The following is a 19,155-nucleotide window of genomic DNA, read 5'->3' on the forward strand; positions in this document are numbered from 1 at the left end:
GGCGTGTACTTTTGTTCCAGTAGCTGGAGGGCTCACTAAGCTTCTCACTGAAAGAACAGAAGGGTTATCATCATTAGCATTGCTTCATGAAATAACCATTTAGCAAGTGAACATCATAGGCATGATGTATATCTGAATACCAGATGGCTAAATTCTACTTGGACTCCACTGAACTGAGTGAAGTTTTATGTTTCTCTAATAGGCCAAATGCTTTCCTGTGTCACCTTCTTCTTTGCAGCGAGTGGCACTGTGAAGTTAGTGTGAATGAATAATTGTGGAACAGCTTTCTTTGGGGAAGATGATAAACTTTCCATCTATGCCTACACAGAAGACTGACAGGATTGTTCAGTTTCATTCAGAGAGGAGTGATGTGCAGTCAGTGTTAGCCTACCCAAAGAACAGAGGACCTCTGTACACACATCAGGCATTTCTAGTTTTATTTCTTCAAGGCTAGAGTAAACACCAACGTGAGTTAGACTCAGCTTTTTTAAGTTTGAAAGGCAGTGCAGTAGAATTAACATTTTCCTGTGTCAGAGTGGATTAATACTTGCTTACAAGAAAATAAACAAACTTGTTAAAGGAATAAATTAAAACCCAATTGTGTCTATGATGAATCATGATCCAATTTTGTCTGAGAGGGGAGAAGGAAAATTGGCTCAGCTGTCTATGTATTGTTTCTCCAAAAAGTATTTTTTGTGGGGGAAAATTACTAAGAATGAGTGAAATATGTTTGTTCCCACTCTCTGACTTCCATAGGAGTAAATAGATTAGCCTGGGGACTGGGGACTGAACTCAAAGTAATTTCTCAGCTTTTAAGGTCTGAGCAAAAAGGGATCTGTGGAGACTTTTCACAGTGCATTTTAATTCTGCTCTTTACCATCTCACTTAGTGTCTGTATTTTGGGGTTGGCTTTTATAGTAACAATTGTAAATAATTCTTCTGAATTTTCATCACTAACTTAAACTGACTTGAGTCTGGGGGGATGATTTACATCTTTCCCCTGATTTTATTTTAGGTAAGTGTACCTAAGAATGCTTAGAATTGGGAAAATGAATGATTTTCATCCATACAGCTGTTTATCCATACAGCTTTGGGATGGACAGAACATTGTAAACAACTAGAGGGAACTTACTTTGAACTGCACCTTTTAAATTGCTCACACTTATGCTATCTATCGGGTCTCCCCAGAAGCTATTACTGCAGCTGATTCTTTAATAGCCGCTTGCAGCCCAGTGTTAGTATTTAGCTTTCCCTCAGAGGAATATATTGTCATCCATATTTTTTTTATTTTCTCTGGTCTAGGTTATCTGTAAGTAAATCATACCTGCATTACTATATAATTTGCTTTTCAGCCAAGGGAAACTAGCAGTGAAGACCATGAGCAATTACTTCTGTTGCACACAATTGCTTTCAGGAAGGCAAATCTAAGCAATTAGTCTTGAGGGTGATTCGTACCAAATATTAGATTTCTATCTGGTGTTCCTGTATTCTAACACCAAGTAGATTTCTTCTGTGGTTAGACCTACTGATTTTGGGTGGACCATAAATAGCAATGAATTAAAGTACGTGTGAAATTACAGACTTGTAAATTAACAATCTTGCGCTGAAAAATAATAAGCATAAGTCAGCCAACTACTCTGTGATGTTATATGCAGGAGAAGTTGATTTAATTAAGAACTCTTAGCTCTCCAGAGGCTCGCTTCTGAAGGAAGCTACATCCCGGTTATTAATGTTTTGTCAGTCCATTGTGAAATAGAATCTTTCCTTATGCGTCGTTGTGAGAGGTCAGAAGAAGCTTCCATGTAGTTGGCACTTTGGTACTGTCATCTTGCTTAGCAAGGGAGCGTAGTTTGCTCTGAACATGCACATATCAAGATAAATCAAAGAGGGTGGAAAGAATGACTTCTAGGAAGGCCTTTTAATGACCGTGAAGGAAACATGTAGGGAATGCATGTAGTTACTGCAACTTGATGTGTTAAATGGTACGTTTGAACTGTTGTGAGTCTATTTCTGATCCTTTTCAGTGGAAAAAGTCAGAAGTGGGACTGTTTGTGAGTGCCAGGACCTTTCCATTATCACCATTAGAGAGACCATGACACTTAAAAAGCAATGCCATAACATCGTTCAGCATCATGCTAGGAGGAAGGACAAGAAATCCATTGTTATACATGTTTATCTTCCATAGTTCCAGGCATATTCATTTTTCTCAGAACCTGTTGGCTCTGTCAGGAACTGATGTTTTTCAGCATCTTAGATTAGGAACAATGCAGACTATGAGGGCGTGCTGTCCACGTGCCATGGGGTAGTTGTTTGAGAGCCAAGTTAAGGCGCTGTATAACCAAAGTAATGGAAAAACGTTTCTAATTTAAAACTTGAAAATGTTAGAGAGTTGGAAAGAAATGTTTCTTTTCATGTTAGGTTTCTTCCAAGTGGATAAATACGATCTAGTTTAAATGCCACAGAAGTTAATATAGTTGTGTTAAAATAAGGCTAGCGTAGAAAACGAGTTTACTTATCCTGTGACTAAGATCTTTTGTTTTAAGTAGTTAATTCTATAGCTTCCTATAACAAAGGGAAGATTGATAGTTTTATACTCCACTTGTTAGAAGGTTTGGAGCAAGAAAAGAAGTGCGCTATAGGAAGACGAGCAAGATGTGTGAGTAGGAAGAGGCTCGGAGAAGGTCTTTCTGGTGAAGCTGGTATAGTAAAACTGATAAATGTGAAAGTAGTGGCTACTAAGGAACAGAGGAAAAACAATGACTAAGGTCATCTAGAGAAGGTAGACCCAAAAAGGAATAAGTCTGAGAGAAGAATGACCTGAGCAGTCTGTATGGACAGATGGCCAAAGTCAAGATAGATTAGATATGAATAAGATATCTTTGGATAAGATTGTGAATGAGGAGCGAACGTTGAAAGATAAGGATTTACGAAAGGAAATGCTGAGGAAACAGTAGGCAAAATTACATCTCAGAAGTGATCAGAAAGCAACAGAGGAAAACCTTGGAGGCATTCAGAGCAGAGACTGAATGGAATACAGGAAAGGCAAAAGGTTTAGTCAAGGTCCAGTCCATCATCTGCTTTTATAGCAGAGTCTTGGGCAGTTCTCTATGGGTGTTCAGCTCCTCGCAGCTGCTTAACACCAAGTCAGTGGAATTTTCCTGAAGTCCTTTGAATTTAGTGGATACTGGATACAGTCACTGAAGGGTACTGTATGTTGTAATGATTGTCTGACTAATGCAGTACTTTTCCTGTTTTATTTCTTCCCAGTAAGCTCATCTTTCTACTTTTATTATTACTATTACTTCTCTCACAAAACCAGACTCAGCATCAGAGCACAAAGCTGTATTGCGGTATCTAAGATTCCAGTGTCATTAATTATTTAACTTTACCATAGGCCTAATTTGTTGTGTAGTGAAATAAGTGAAAGCCTTTCCACCAACCTCAAAATAAATGAGATGAGATTTCATAATAGGCAGAGTACATAGTCTAGGCTTTTAAATACTTCAGTCCTTAAAAGGATGCAGGTTGTTTGGATTGAATGGTAATAACCTCAGTTAAGTGATCCTGCTGAGAACTGTGACTACTAAGAGCCCTAAGTCATTTTTTGTTCTTAGGAAATACCAGCATTTCCCATTTCCAATAGTAAATCTTTAGTGCATGTAATTCAGCACATAAAAGGAAAAAAAAAAAGAAAGGTCTGTTTTCCTGAAAGTCATTTGTGTGTGTACAAAAAGAAGCTGATAGCAACAGCTTTCGCATATTCTCATGAGAAAAAATAATGTATGCATCCCTTGCATTAGGCAATCCAATGCCTTCTATAGCATTCACCTCTTTCAGAAGGAGTGGGAACTGTTGCAGTTGTATTCCTTTGAGATGAAAGTTGTAATACTACAAATTATCGCTTGTTTTCAGTATGGACTAGAAAAATAAATGCAATTTATGCTTTTAAATGTGGAAAATTAAGCAAAATAAAGCAATTTTATATGTTTGAGGATCTTTTCAAATGAAAAGCTGCACTCAGTGAATTCTCATCAGTTCCTTTTCTCACTGTCGTGTTTCACGATGTGAACTCTGAATTGAATGAACAGCTGCAGTAAAATGGTACCAGTCAAGTCACAGGGAATTCACAGGGAGTTGAGACATTTCAGGCTGTGACACAGCCCTTTGGAGCTCTCATTTACCTTGAGAAATGGTTGACTTTTAGCATAATGTCTTCAGTACAGCTCACAAATAGAGAGGTGTCAAGCCCTTATTTGCAGTACTTATACTTAGTACTAAGAGTCAGCCTTGTACAAACAGAACAAAGACTCTTACTATCACTATTAGGGGTTTATATTTCTAATTGTGGAAACAGATTTTTTTTTCTCCTGATCTTCCCCTTCAGTCTTACTTACAGTGCAAACATGAGAGTTAATATGAAGGAAATGGCAGAGTTGATCTTAAGGGTGTTTTAGGGAAAGCAGAATAGGAAATGAAAGACATGGCTCAGGTGTCTAAAAGCCTTCTTAGTTCACCTGAAATAAGGCTATTCTTCACATTAAAGATCTGACTGTATCCCTTTGATCCTTGAAAATGCCACCTACTGCAGCGTATGGATGTTGGCTGAGCCAGGATGCAGTTTCAGCTGATGTCTTGGTCCAGTCTCATGGCTGTGCCTCTGTGCACACAACAGAAGCAGTGGGCAGAAACATGCTGAAAGCACAAACAGAGGGGCAGTGAGTGGCCGGCACTCCTCAATATCCTGAAATAACAGACCTGATTAATTTGAAGATTTTTCAGAACAGATCTTCTTTTAATCTGTACAATTACAGTGGTGAAGGTTGAGCTGTGGGGAATCTGGGCAGTACAGCTGAGGTTGCCTTCTTGCTCACCCTGAGCCAAACTGATCAAGCTACAATAACTTAAATTAAGTTCTTGTTATACTTGATGCAGCGTATGCTGATTGAGTGAAGATGCACCACAGCCTTCATTACGTGCTCTCATGGCCAGTCTGATTACTCCATCTGACCATAGCAGACAAATATCTTTCACCCTTTCCATTTTATAGGTTTAAGCTGTTTAGTAATAGAGGGAATATTAAAAAGAGGAATCATAACCAGATCATATTTTAGCTTAGTTCTCATTAGCTGTTCATCTAGAACAGATTGCATAGGACAATCTTCTGGAGTGTGTCTAATTGCTGCAACATGGTAATTTAATGGGAACACATTTTTATAAGCTTGTTTAACCGCATCTGTGCCAACTGACCTCACAGCTTGGTGTGCAGTGATGCAATGCGAGCAACTAGCCTTTAAATGTAGGGTCTTATTTGTATGGCCCCTTTTGAACTTCATTCACTGTTGTGCCTTTTCTAATGTGGCATCTAGCATCACTGCAGTATCTGAATTCAAAGTGTTCATCCTCCATCCCACTCATCATCCACAAACGTTTGTTCTTCAAGATAACTTTTAGGTCCTTAGAGTCTTATCCCTTACATTTTTCCTTCTATTCTTTATACTGTGAGCGTTTCTTTTCCTAAAATGTTCTTTGTCATAATTTGTCTAGGAACCAAGTTTTCTTGTTGTCTGGAGTGTTTTTACATGGCAGCAAACAAAGCAGCTCTCAGAACTCTGTGGTCCTTCAGCCCATCCCAGGAAATACACCATTTCTGTGCATCTATCTCAAAACCTTGTGACTGTTTCTGTTTTTCCCTCGATTCCTTCTTCATTGACCTCAGGCTTCCCTGTTACTCACAGCCTCAAGTCCAGTGGGCCACACTTGATTCTTGTAGGCTGCCTAGAAAAAAAGGTATGTACATTCTGTTGCAGCATGGCTGAATTGGTACAGAAATCATCCCTCAGCCTTTTACCCTTTAAGTGAGTGTCATGGTTTTGTAATTTTGTAATTTTGCTATCAGTATTCCACATCATAACATCATGTCAAGTATGGATACTTCTGTTGAATGTGCAGTCCACAGAAGAAGACTACATATCCCAGAGAACAACAGGAGTAACAATAAGTCACGGGACCAGGACTCTATATAATCTCGTTCCCAGGCTGGAGTGCCCTCCTTCTTCTCTCGAACTTCTCGGAGAGTGGGAAGCGTTCCAGCCGTGTCGCCTAGAGTTCACAGTAGGCCTCTCGGTTTTCGGAGACTCTCTCTCTCTCTGTTTCGTTCGATTTGTTAGCCTTAATTATATTATATTGTGTTATCTTGTATTTCGATATCATATTTAGTAAAATAAGTTTTTCCTCCTTAGATTGTCGCTGTTTTATCCCACTCCCTTTTCCCCCTCCTTTCCAGGCCCCGGGGGGGGGGCGTGGGGTGGCTTCCCCTGTCACGGGCATAGGTAAATCTAAGTAACCCGTGACAGATTTTTTGGTGGAGAATGCGGGCATAGAGCTTTTTAGCTTTTAGAACAACTCTCTCTTTGCTCTTAAAGAGCTTCGTTACGGGAGTGTTGGGAGTGTTATCTTTCCGTAGCTGCTCACAGAGAACGTGACCTTGAAATACCAGACAAATTGTCAACATTAAGGGCTGCTGCACATTCTCAGCATTGCTATCTAACTTTTGTGTAGAAAACAAAGGGATTTCTTTCTCCCTTAGAGCAAAGCTAGCTAGCTCTGACTTTTACAGAGCCTGCCAGCTATGAATCCACTCTTCATCCCAGTTGCTCTGTTTAAGGGATTGAAAGCAATTATGATCTTCTTAAAGTATTGGTCAACTATTAACACCATAATTTGGTGTTGTGGAATTGTGCAGATATATAGCCTAATAAGGTGGATACTGATGGAGACACCTGCCTGGTACTTTTACGAGATGTGGTATGGTCAGAATTTTGGCATCTACACCTCAGATGGAATTGTGAATCTTACAAACACTTGCATCCCAGATGGAACAGGCAATTTTACAAATACTTGCATCCCAGATGGAACAGGCAATTTTACAAAAACCACCATGTTTAATTCATTGTACAGGCTAAAAAAACCCTTTTTATTTGGGTTGTACTCTCAGATTTCCACACGCTTTTCAATAACTGAGATAGGGTTCATACTTGCACTCATGTTATCACTATCAATGCATGCATATATGTTCCTATGCATTCGTTCTATGCGGAAGTCCCCTCCAGAACCAGAGAATGATGACTGGCAGGGAATATGGAAAGGTTTAGGAAAAGTCTTAGAAGCATGGGGACCCGCAGTGTCATGGGATTTCACTCTTGAACACCTAAGGGACCCTAAGAAATTAAGTGAGTATTTGGGTCAGAGATCTAAGGAGGTAAACCTTATGTGGGGTTTGGCTTATGCATACCGTGCTTTGTATCATACTATTCTGGAGAGAGAGAGTTTCCGATCTGAGATTCAAGCCCAAGTTAATTCTGATCAGTCACAGGAGGCATCAGTAGCAATATCAGTTGCCCCTGTGGAAGGCAAGAAATGGAAACGGGTGTCCACGCGTCTAGAACGAAAAGAAGGAGAAGCACAGGGGGGGGCTGCAGAAGACCCAGGTGCCGGGCATGGAGCAGTACCGAAAAAAGCAAAGGCAAAAACCAAGAGGCATGAAGAAGAGACTGATGATGAGGAGGAAATCACCTATTGTCGACCTCTGAAGCTGACTGAAATCCAAGGCTCAAGAAAGGAGTTCACACGGCGTCAAGATGAAGGTATCCTTGCTTGGTTGCTTCGCTGCTGGGACAACGGGGCCAACAGCTTGTCTCTAGATGGTAATGAAGCTCGCCAACTAGGAAGCATTGCCCAAGATGCAGGTATCGACAGAGGGATTAGCAGATGTTCGGATGGAGCTGCCACTCTCTGGTTGCGGCTGTTAGAAGCCGTGACAGAAAGGTACCCCTATAAGGATGCTTTGAAGCCTAAATTTGATAGTTGGAATACCGTCCAAAAAGGTATTCAGCGCCTGAGGGAATTGGCCATGGCGAAAATGTTGTACAGCCCTGATCCAAGCGAACTTGACCCTGAGAGAGTGAGGGCCGATCCTGACATGTGGCAGAAAATCACAAGTACAGCACCAGAGAGAATTGCACAGTCATTGGTATCAGGATCTAAAGGATTCGTGGACAGATGGCCCCGAGTTGTTGAGCTGATTATAATGCTTCAAACCATCGATCAGCAGCTCCCCCAACTGCATGCCGCAGTTTCTGCCATCTCACGGCTAGAAAACCGAGTAGATGAAATGTGCAAGAAATTGTTTCCATCAACTAATTGTAATGATCCTGTAATAGTATCAGAAACAACTGATGAAGGTCAATCCTCGTACGGGCCACCAGGTCTAATGAAGGATCTGATCAAAGTATTCCAGTCCTACTCCCCACCTGCATCATCAAAAGTCTCAGCTGTTAAACGCACACGCTTCCCAGCTCGAGCAAAGAACAACAGTACGATTGCACCGCGTGTTTCCATGTGGCGCTACCTACGTGACCGTGGAGAAGACATGAGGAAGTGGCATGATCAGCCTACTTCTGCACTACGAGCACGGGTGAAAGAACTGCTAGACATACCAACCACCAGTGGAGTTGCTCCAGTCATCACAGGTAACCAATAGAGGGGCCCTGCCCTCAGTCAGGGGAGGGAAAGGGATAATAGAGTTTATTGGACTGTGTGGATTCGATGGCCTGGCACATCAGAACCACAGGAATATAAGGCGCTGGTGGATACCGGTGCACAGTGCACCCTAATGCCCTCCAGTCATGAAGGGACAGAATCAATCCATATTTCTGGAGTGACTGGGGGCTCTCAAGAATTGACTGTGCTGGAGGCTGAAATAAGCCTCACTGGCAAAGACTGGCAAAAACATCCTATTGTGACTGGCCCAGGGGCTCCATGTATACTGGGTATTGATTACCTCAGAAGGGGGCATTTTAAGGATCCTAAGGGGTATCGATGGGCCTTTGGGATAGCTGCTGTAGATATGGACAACATTAAGCAGCTGTCTGTTTTGCCTGGCCTGTCAGAGGACCCGTCTGTTGTGGGGCTGCTACGAGTAAAAGAGCAGCAGGTACCGATTGCTACAAAGACAGTGCACAGACGGCAGTATCGCACCAACAGGGATTCCTTGCTCCCCATTCATGATTTGATTCGCCAGTTGGAGAATCAGGGAGTGATCAGTAAAACTCACTCACCTTTTAACAGTCCCATATGGCCAGTGCGTAAAGCCAGTGGAGAATGGAGGCTGACAGTAGACTACCGTGGCCTGAATGAGGTCACACCCCCATTGAGCGCTGCTGTGCCGGACATGTTGGAACTCCAGTACGAGCTGGAGTCAAAAGCAGCCAAATGGTATGCCACCATTGACATTGCCAATGCCTTCTTTTCTATTCCTTTGGCCGCAGAATGCAAGCCACAGTTTGCCTTCACCTGGAGGGGCATTCAGTATACTTGGAACCGTTTGCCCCAGGGGTGGAAACACAGCCCAACCATTTGCCATGGGTTGGTCCAAACTGTATTGGAACAGGGTGGTGCTCCTGAACACCTGCAGTACATTGATGACATTGTTGTGTGGGGCGATACAGCAGAAGAAGTTTTCACAAAAGGAGAGCAGATAATCCGGATTCTTCTACAAGCTGGCTTTGCTATTAAGCGAAGCAAAGTAAAAGGACCTGCCCAGGAAATTCAGTTCTTAGGTATAAAGTGGCAGGATGGACGTCGTCACATCCCAGCAGATGTGATCGACAAAATCACTGCCATGTCTCCACCAACTAGCAAGAAAGAGACACAATCTTTCCTGGGTGCAGTAGGCTTTTGGAGGATGCACATTCCAAACTACAGCCTCATGGTAAGCCCCATTTATCAGGTAACGCGGAAGAAGAATGATTTTGCATGGGGCCCTGAGCAGCAGCAGGCTTTTGAACAGATTAAACAAGAGATAGCCCGTGCTGTAGCCCTGGGGCCAGTACGGACTGGACAGGATGTAAAGAACATCCTCTACACTGCTGCTGGAGAGAAAGGCCCCACTTGGAGTTTGTGGCAAAGAGCCTCAGGAGAGACCCGAGGCCGACCCCTGGGATTCTGGAGTCGATCATATAAGGGGTCTGAAGAGTGCTACACTCCAACTGAGAAGGAGATCTTAGCTGCGTATGAGGGGGTTCGGGCTGCTTCCGAAGTAGTCGGGACTGAAACACAGCTCCTTTTGGCACCTCGACTGCCAGTGCTGAACTGGATGTTCAAAGGACAGGTTCCCTCCACCCATCATGCTACTGATGTCACCTGGAGCAAGTGGATTACGCTGATTACACAGCGAGCGCGAATGGGAAACCTCAATCGTCCAGGAATCCTAGAGGTAATCATGGACTGGCCTGAAGATAAAAAGTTTGGAACATCACCAGCAGAAGAGGTATCACGTGCTAAAGAGGCCCCACCATACAACGAATTACCAGAAAATGAAAAGAAATATGCCCTATTCACAGACGGATCATGTCGCATTGTAGGGAAGCATCGCAAATGGAAAGCTGCTGTGTGGAGCCCCACACGACAGGTTGCAGAGGCCACTGAAGGTAAGGGAGAATCAAGTCAGTTTGCAGAGGTAAAAGCTGTCCAGCTGGCCTTAGATGTTGCTGAACGGGAGAGGTGGCCAATGCTGTATCTTTATACTGACTCATGGATGGTGGCAAATGCCTTATGGGGGTGGTTACAGCGGTGGGAACAAAATAACTGGCAACGGAGGGGAAAATCTGTTTGGGCCGCTGAACTATGGAAGGACATTGCTTCCCGAACAAAGAATATGGTTGTAAAGGTGCGTCATGTGGATGCACATGTGCCCAAAAGTCGGGCTACTGAAGAACAACAAAACAACCATCAGGTAGATAAAGCTGCTAGAATTGAGGTGGCTCAAATCGACTTGGATTGGCAGAATAAGGGCGAATTATTTCTAGCTCGATGGGCTCATGAGACCTCAGGCCATCAAGGAAGAGACGCAACATATAAGTGGGCCAGAGACCGAGGGGTGGACTTAACCATGGACGCTATTGCGCAGGTTATTCATGATTGTGAAACATGTGCCATAATTAAACAAGCCAGAAGGATGAAACCTCTCTGGGAGGAAGGGCGGTGGCAAAAGTATAAATATGGGGAGGCGTGGCAGGTTGATTATATCACCTTGCCACGATCTCGCAGTGGTAAGTGTTATGTACTCACTATGGTAGAGGCAACCACTGGGTGGCTTGAAACATACGCAGTACCCCATGCAACTGCTCGAAACACCATATTAGGTCTTGAGAAACAAGTCCTGTGGCGACATGGCACCCCAGAAAGAATTGAATCTGATAATGGGACACATTTCAAAAATTCTCTTATAAATACTTGGGCCAAAGATCATGGCATTGAGTGGATTTATCATATTCCCTACCATGCACCAGCTTCTGGTAAAATTGAACGATATAATGGGTTGTTGAAAACTATGTTGAAAGCAATGGGTGGTGGAACATTTAAGCACTGGGAGAAGAATCTGGCAGAAGCCACTTGGCTGGTCAATACTAGAGGATCTGTCAATCGTGATGGTCCTAGTCAATCTAGCCCCCTACACACTGTAGAAGGAGATAAGGTCCCTGTTATACATGTAAAGAACATGTTGGGAAAAGCTGTTTGGGTCCTTCCAGCTTCTGGAAAGGGCAAACCTATCCGTGGAACTGTCTTTGCCCAGGGACCTGGGTGCACTTGGTGGGTAATGCAGAAGGATGGGGATGTTCAATGTGTGCCACAAGGGAATTTGATGCTGGGGGAGTGCAGTCAATAATTTTATGTATCTATATATATATATATATGTTTGCATGTGTAGTGTATTTTAGTTATTATAGTTGTACATTTAGTTATGTTACATGCAATTCTACTATTTAGCTATCACAATTTTACATACGTGTATATATATGTATATATATGTATATATTAACCATGATGTAATAATGTAGAATAAGGGGTGGAATGTCATGGTTTTGTAATTTTGTAATTTTGCTATCAGTATTCCACATCATAACATCATGTCAAGTATGGATACTTCTGTTGAATGTGCAGTCCACAGAAGAAGACTACATATCCCAGAGAACAACAGGAGTAACAATAAGTCACGGGACCAGGACTCTATATAATCTCGTTCCCAGGCTGGAGTGCCCTCCTTCTTCTCTCGAACTTCTCGGAGAGTGGGAAGCGTTCCAGCCGTGTCGCCTAGAGTTCACAGTAGGCCTCTCGGTTTTCGGAGACTCTCTCTCTCTCTGTTTCGTTCGATTTGTTAGCCTTAATTATATTATATTGTGTTATCTTGTATTTCGATATCATATTTAGTAAAATAAGTTTTTCCTCCTTAGATTGTCGCTGTTTTATCCCACTCCCTTTTCCCCCTCCTTTCCAGGCCCCGGGGGGGGGGCGTGGGGTGGCTTCCCCTGTCACGGGCATAGGTAAATCTAAGTAACCCGTGACAGTGAGAAACAGGGTTTTAAAAGCTAATTTGCTTGTTTTCATGGCACGATCTTAATTCTACAAGGGAGAATAGATGATCTAATCTAATTTAATTTTGCTCTTTGAGAAGGAGGGAGATCACTTGGCCAGCTGCTGCTCTGAGCAAACATGGAGCATGTAGGCTACAAGATAAGCTTTGAACTCTATCAAGTCTCTCGGCAGTATATGCTAATGTGCGCTGTTGGGAGATTTCTGAAACTTTCTCTTCTGATTGTATTAATTAGCGTGCCACTCCAAACCAACAAAGCAGTTGGAATGAGCTGTAACTCTGTAAAACAAGTGAGTGCTGTTACACATAGGGCTTCCTCTGTCCCTGATGCTTTAGTGTGTTGGCAGTGTGGACTATGAAGATATATATTTGGCCTGATTTATGGAGTATATCTATTTCATCTCTTTCTAGAACTTTAAGCATATTTTAGCACTTTAATCTTTTCCATTCAAGCTGTTCATTTGTTAGAAAAGTGTACATGCCAATCTTGCATCTAAAGAGAAACCCTTTTCTTCGCAAATATTTAAACATTTAACATGAGGTAGGAAAGCATCTCTGAGTATCAATAGCAATACTAAATTTCTTTCTGCACTGTGACAAACCCCCTGAAAAACCAAGGCCTCTACAATTCAGGGCCTCAGAGTTCTTCAACTAATCTTCCCCAAGGTGGATTTGTTCTTTTTTGTAATCTGATGTTTGTCAGGGTGGAATAAGTTTATCAGTACTGGCTGTTGAATCTTTGTATGTAATAAGACACAGAGATGTTCCTGTATTCTTTTATCTTCCTCCATGCAGTAACGGTCCATGCAGTTGACAAAGACATGACTTTATTCCAAAAGACAGAGCAAACCAAGGCTTGGAATATAGGAGGTAATTCCTATAACTTAAATGTATAGAAGTCCATGCTTGTGCCAGCAGAGGAGTTAGGGTTATAGCACTTGGGAGCTCATACTGCTTGCTGTGTATAGCAGCTTAAATAAGACATAAGATGAGAAGCAATAGTTTGTGAGATAATGTCAGGGAGTATCATAGTGTACAGTACATTAAAGCTGTATCCCCATTTGGGGAGTTTATTACTCTATGAAATTGTGAACTTTACCTGTTTCACTGTAGCCTTGTTTGTTTTTTTCCCCTTACATCATCTTTAAGATGTTGTTTCACGTGTGCGGTCTAAATCAAGTTGTTACCTTTCTCATCTCATGTGAGGTCTTGACAAGTGTAGGTTCTGCCTATGGCTTCACCTCTAGCCTGTCCTATTGCTGAACTTGAAATAGCAAAGTTTGCAGGTTTTAACTTCTGTTTCATACCCATAAAGAAAGAGATGAAAACATTTAGCTAAAATCATTATATCATTGCTGTGTGAACTGGTTACAAACTGTTGTTTGGATCTAAGTACATTTCTGGGAGAGCCTTCCCTGTACTATTGCTAAAGAATTCTTTAGGCTTTCGTATTCTATTCAGCTCCCTCTTTAGCTTTGTTTCCCCTTGTCTGATAAGTACTGATAAAAACTCACCAACAGCCTCCCTTTGAAACAGAGGTCATACCTCCCATAGTAAAAATAAAGCATTGCATCAGTTCCTTCACAAGGACTCTATTCAAGCTACTTCTTTATGGGGGAGAAAGAAGCTACTAACATTGTTATCAGAAATCAACTCTTTCCTCATGTTGAAATTAACCTAATGATTCTCCCATATTACTTCAGTTAAAAGAATATGATCAATGTTGGGCTTCCTTGGTCACACTTAAAGCTTTATTTTTTTCCTCAGAATCTCAGATATCAGATTTAATCCTCCTACCTGCACTTCTTGAATACTTTTTCGTTATTCCCAAAGTAAAAGCAATAAATAATTTCCTTTATGTTAAATATATTTAAAGCTGCCTTAAGCTCAGATAGGAAATCTAAGAAACATCTCTTGGTGCCATATACGTACAGTATGACAGCCCATCCAGAATTCATCTGGCTATGACAAATTATTTCCACAGGCATGAATGCAGTGTCTTTTATGCATGTACTCACATACTACTGCTTAACTTGAGAAAATGATAAAAGCATATCAACTTTAGAGCCTACTCAATACTTTACATAGTAGATATTTATAGGGCATCAGCTATGCTTTTTCATTCACTTAACCTACGCTTACTTCTGGAACTGTGTTGCCTATGTAGTTGCTTATTTGCTTGATTTAAGAGATGTCACCCTTTTCTTTTGTACCTTGCTCACAAGGCACAGCTGGACCACAGCTGAGCTTTCTTGTGCATCTATGATAGGAGTGTCATCCCGCTGTAGAATGATTACAGGGCTTGTAGAACATGTACCCAATTTGCAACTAAATGATTTTTGTCTGCTATCACATCGTGCTGCAGCTTGAGATCCAACCACCAGTCTACATTTTTCCTCCCTATTTACATCGTCATAAATTATAATACTTATTTTGCCAACCAATTCCGTTATCAAAAATACACACATGTCATCTTTCTTGCCTTTGGATGTCTAACTGAAAGTTTGCTATGAAAACTGTTACCCTGGGCAGTGTGGTCATTTCTGCTATGTTTGTTTACTTTTGTTTCTATTGTTAAGGCAGTAAATCAGTAGTGTGGTGGCTGCTGTTATACTGCGAAATCCCCAAATCCTTAAACAGAAATGATGTAATCCCAACACAAGAAGTGCTAAGAAAAGAATGCGTAAGTGTGGGTAGGCACATTGGCTAATTAGCTCAAGTGCATAGGAGAATTCAGCTCACTTTTGAGTAGCTGGACATGTAGGGCTAACAGCGATTGGATGTTTTAGTGCAGAATCAAAATGCTTCATTGCAGAGTAAGCCATGTTTTCCATAGTCTTTTCACCACAACTTCAGGACACTTAATAGTTCAAAGCACTGGACTGTAAAAACTCTGTAAATGAGTCTTTAAAAGTTAGAATGAAAACAGGGGGATGGTGGTACAACCACAACAGAGTCAGTCAACATTGCAGTAGTGCAGCCTTACTGAATTGCTGCCAAGGAATGTAGATTAGGAGCCATTCTGTTTTAAAAGCTTCAGCTAAGATAATTAATTGCATTTATTTTCAAGGTGATGTCGTGCTTGTTTGTGGGAATGAGCAACAGAGAATTAGAAAAAAAAACATGGAAATTTCATCAGTGATTACCAAAGCGATAGTGATTTACTAATTGCCTTTTGCTGTTTCCTGACAGTTTGTATCTCTTATAAGCGAAACAATCTGCCTCCAGTCACTGAAAACATTTGTGTGTTGAGAGATTAGGATAAATATACCACAAGTAATTGTTTAGTTGTAAATTTGTTCTTTTCCCTTTGTGGGGAGTTGGATTTGCCTCCTGTCTTCTGTGGGAAGTGCAAATACTTACCCTGTAACCCTTAAAGTGTGCTCAGAAGACCCTAAGCAAGATTTTGGCAGAACAGAATGTAGCCAGGAGCAAAAATCTCCTTCCAGATGTGGTGGAACGGAGCCCTGGCAAATTCTTTGCTCTCCTGGTTTTGGCTCTGGGAAATTCTTGAGAGCTGCGGTTAGCATCAGTTAAACAAAGACTGCAGACTGATGCAGGTTCTGTATGTTGTCCCCATGTTGCTGCTGTTGCTTCTTAAAGGTCTTTCCCCTCCATAGCCCTGTGTGCTTCAGCTGGGAGTTGGAAGGCAGATGCAGCTACATGACTGTATTTGCACTGTGTGAGCGGGGGCTGATCTAGGGCAGTATTTTCTGCATTTTTCCTTCTCTATGCTCTGGTATTTCTTTGCCAGCAGTGTGTGGATAGCACATTAATCAATATAATGAGATTTATGTGGTTCTGTTGAGTTCTGTAGGAAAACATATTGAACGTAGATTGAATGATGGAAATGAAGGCTCAGACAAATGTCTGACATATGCGTTTCTTCAGGCATTTCAGAGTTTAATACGCAAATGGGAAAGGTGTTGATTTTGTGACCCTTCGTGAATTGGCAGATCTAGATCCACAGAGGCAGAGATCCTTCTGCTGCCATCAGTAACTCAGTTCCTGAGTGTTTAATAAAGTGCAACCGAAACCTCTGGATAAATAAATAAGTACCTCGTACTGCAAATCAGTAACTTCTATAGTAAAACCATATTCACAGGTTTTTGCTATGTGACTGTATCCTTTTTTTCCCCCCATCCTGAAATAGTTTTTTTCTAATTAAAACTAATGTAAAAGTGCAGACAAAAGTAGTGAAATGCCATATGAAGCTGCCCCATAACCATGGGCCAGGCCTATCTTTCTCACTGCTGTAAGAACAATACGGTTCTGTGTTTGTGCTGATCTTGAAATCATCCTGCAGTACTTTGCAGTCTGAAACAAATGAAAATCACCATACATTGTTGCATGGCAGATCCCATAAACAGCAGGTCTGAACGACAAGTGTGGAGTGTAATGGGATAGGAATAATTCAGTGAGAAAGCAAAAAGCCTCCTTTAAGGAATGCTTTTTGGAATATCAAAAAACCCAACCAACCAACCCTACCCACAGCCTTTGTGCACAGCGTGTGGTTACTTTCATGCACAGAGCTGGGCTGTGTGAGCAGGGAGATGACAATCCTGAGCCTGGATGGACAACCTGGACACAGTCTTCCACTTTGGATGCTGTATGTGAACTGAACCTGGTCTGCTAGAGATGTTAATTAAGTTGTAAACCTGTGGAATGGATTCCAAAAAAGCCAGACAGTTGGAGCATATAAACAGGAGGGGCAATGGCTAATTACAAGGGTGGACAGTGATAGGACAGGGAGGAATGGTTTTAAACTGAGACAAGAGAGGTTTAGGTTGGATATTAGGAGGAGGTTTTTCACCCAGAGGGTGGTGATGCACTGGAACAGGTTGCCCAAGGAGGCTGTGGATGCCCCATCCCTGCAGGCATTCAAGGCAAGGCTGGATGTGGCTCTGGGCAGCCTGGGCTGCTGGTTTGTGACCCTGCACATAACAGGGGGTTGAAACCAGATGATCATTGTGGTCCTTTTCAACCCAGGCCATTCTAAAATTCTATGATAAAAAGGGGTATATTGATGGAAGACGGCTGGTAGATTTGCTTCATTTTCCCATGGTTCCTCTGCTATTGTTCTTGAGGAGCAGAAGGGAGTGAAATGGAAGTAGTCCTCTGGTTCTCTATTACAAGCCTGTGTATTGTCTGTGTCACCTTAAGTGGTGGAAGAAATCTGTAACTACTCAGGACACCCCCTAAACTCTGTATTCAGCACTTACTTGTTTTAATCCCAGCAGTTGCTTAGTTGCATTTAAAGCCCCCGGGCCCCATTGAGTTAACTGTTGTGACTGTCACCAGGTTGTTTTTCTTTCCTGCCCAAATGAGATGTCTCCCCTGAAAATAACATGAGTCTCACATGCAGAAAGCACAGCTTTCAAATGTTAAACCAGATGGCAATTATCCTGAATTAGTCTCTCATTTGCAATGCTCTCATTTTTTTTGAGGTCTTCTTTTTTTTTTTCCTTTTCTTTTCTTTTCTTTTTTTTTTTTTTTTTTTTTTTTTTTAAACTTAAAAACAAAACAACAACTAAAACAACAGCAAAAGCAACCCTTCAGCCATTTGTGATCATTCTTGTTTGGTATTTAAAGACTTGTTTACTTTTAATTGGTTGCCAAAGTCACGTACTGTTTTTGATACAATGGAAAGGCAATAGAATCTTTCTGGGGACAAGATTTGTACTATGACATTCAATGGCAAGGATGTACATGAGGGACATGGTTCTAATCTATATGGAACAGTAAACATCAAGTACTTAACTGGAGAATACATGCTTTTACATTTGGACCATCTACATTATTTCCCTCCAAATACTATGTTGGCTATATACCGTATTTCTCTGCTTTCAGAGCTTTTGTTTTCTAAATTACATTTAGAGCTATAAAACAGAATGCAAGCAGAAGGCAGGAGACTCCCTGTAAGCTTATTTAACTTACTGATGTGGACTGAAGATGGGTTTGTGGAGTTTCTAGCTCTGAAAATGGCCGTCAGAAAGCTTTGATCTCTCTCCCACCTTCAGTCAGGTCGTACTGTTCCAGGAGTAAATCTGAAGATACAAAGCAATTTCATTTTCATTTTGAAGTCATTTAAAACAGAATTGGGCCTTTTTTTTTTTTTTTTTTTTTGTGCAGTGAGATGAGTAATGTATAATTCTGAAATACAAATACTGATTTCTCATATGTGGGCTATTCCAAAAGTAATGCCTCCTATTTTATGATGCTGGCGTGCAACATCAGAGGTGTATGTTGGTGGGATGGCAGCAGAGGTTGAACCTTCCCACCAATATCCTGTTAAATTTTGTTGCTGTGTGACAGATGGCAGCAGAGGGTCAGTCTGACAGAACGGTGTTGACATGGGAGTATGTATGAAGCAGAGGTTTGGAACTGAATTCCTCCATGTGGAAGAAATGTTACCCATCAACATTCATTGACATTTGCTGAAAGTTTATGGAAATCAAACAGTGCATGTTGGCACAATGGGGTGGGGGGTAGAGCATATCAGCAGCATGGAAGACAAGCCTCATTCTGGACAGCTGTCACACCATGGAATGAAGAGTGTCTCCATCAGCTCATCTGCGTGAATGAGCAACTTGAGAACTGTGTACAGAGCTTAATATCATCTTCAGTGTGTTGGAAGTGATGGTGACTGTGTTAAAATATTGGAAAGCCTGTGCCAAGTGGGTCCCAGAAATGCGCACACAGGAACAGAAAGAGCACCATATGCA

General features: G+C 41.7%; 1 protein-coding gene across 4 annotated transcripts in view; it reads left to right on the top strand.

The window, feature by feature from the left end:
- Positions 1-19,155, top strand: part of LOC146758586 (receptor-type tyrosine-protein phosphatase T-like) — a 199,151-nt gene that overhangs the window by 92,590 nt on the left and 87,406 nt on the right. The window lies entirely within an intron of this gene.

The sequence above is a fragment of the Coturnix japonica genome, chromosome 13 (assembly GCF_054131305.1).
Source record: "Coturnix japonica strain WE chromosome 13, WE-NBRP24, whole genome shotgun sequence".
NCBI classification, from domain to species: Eukaryota; Metazoa; Chordata; class Aves; order Galliformes; family Phasianidae; genus Coturnix; species Coturnix japonica.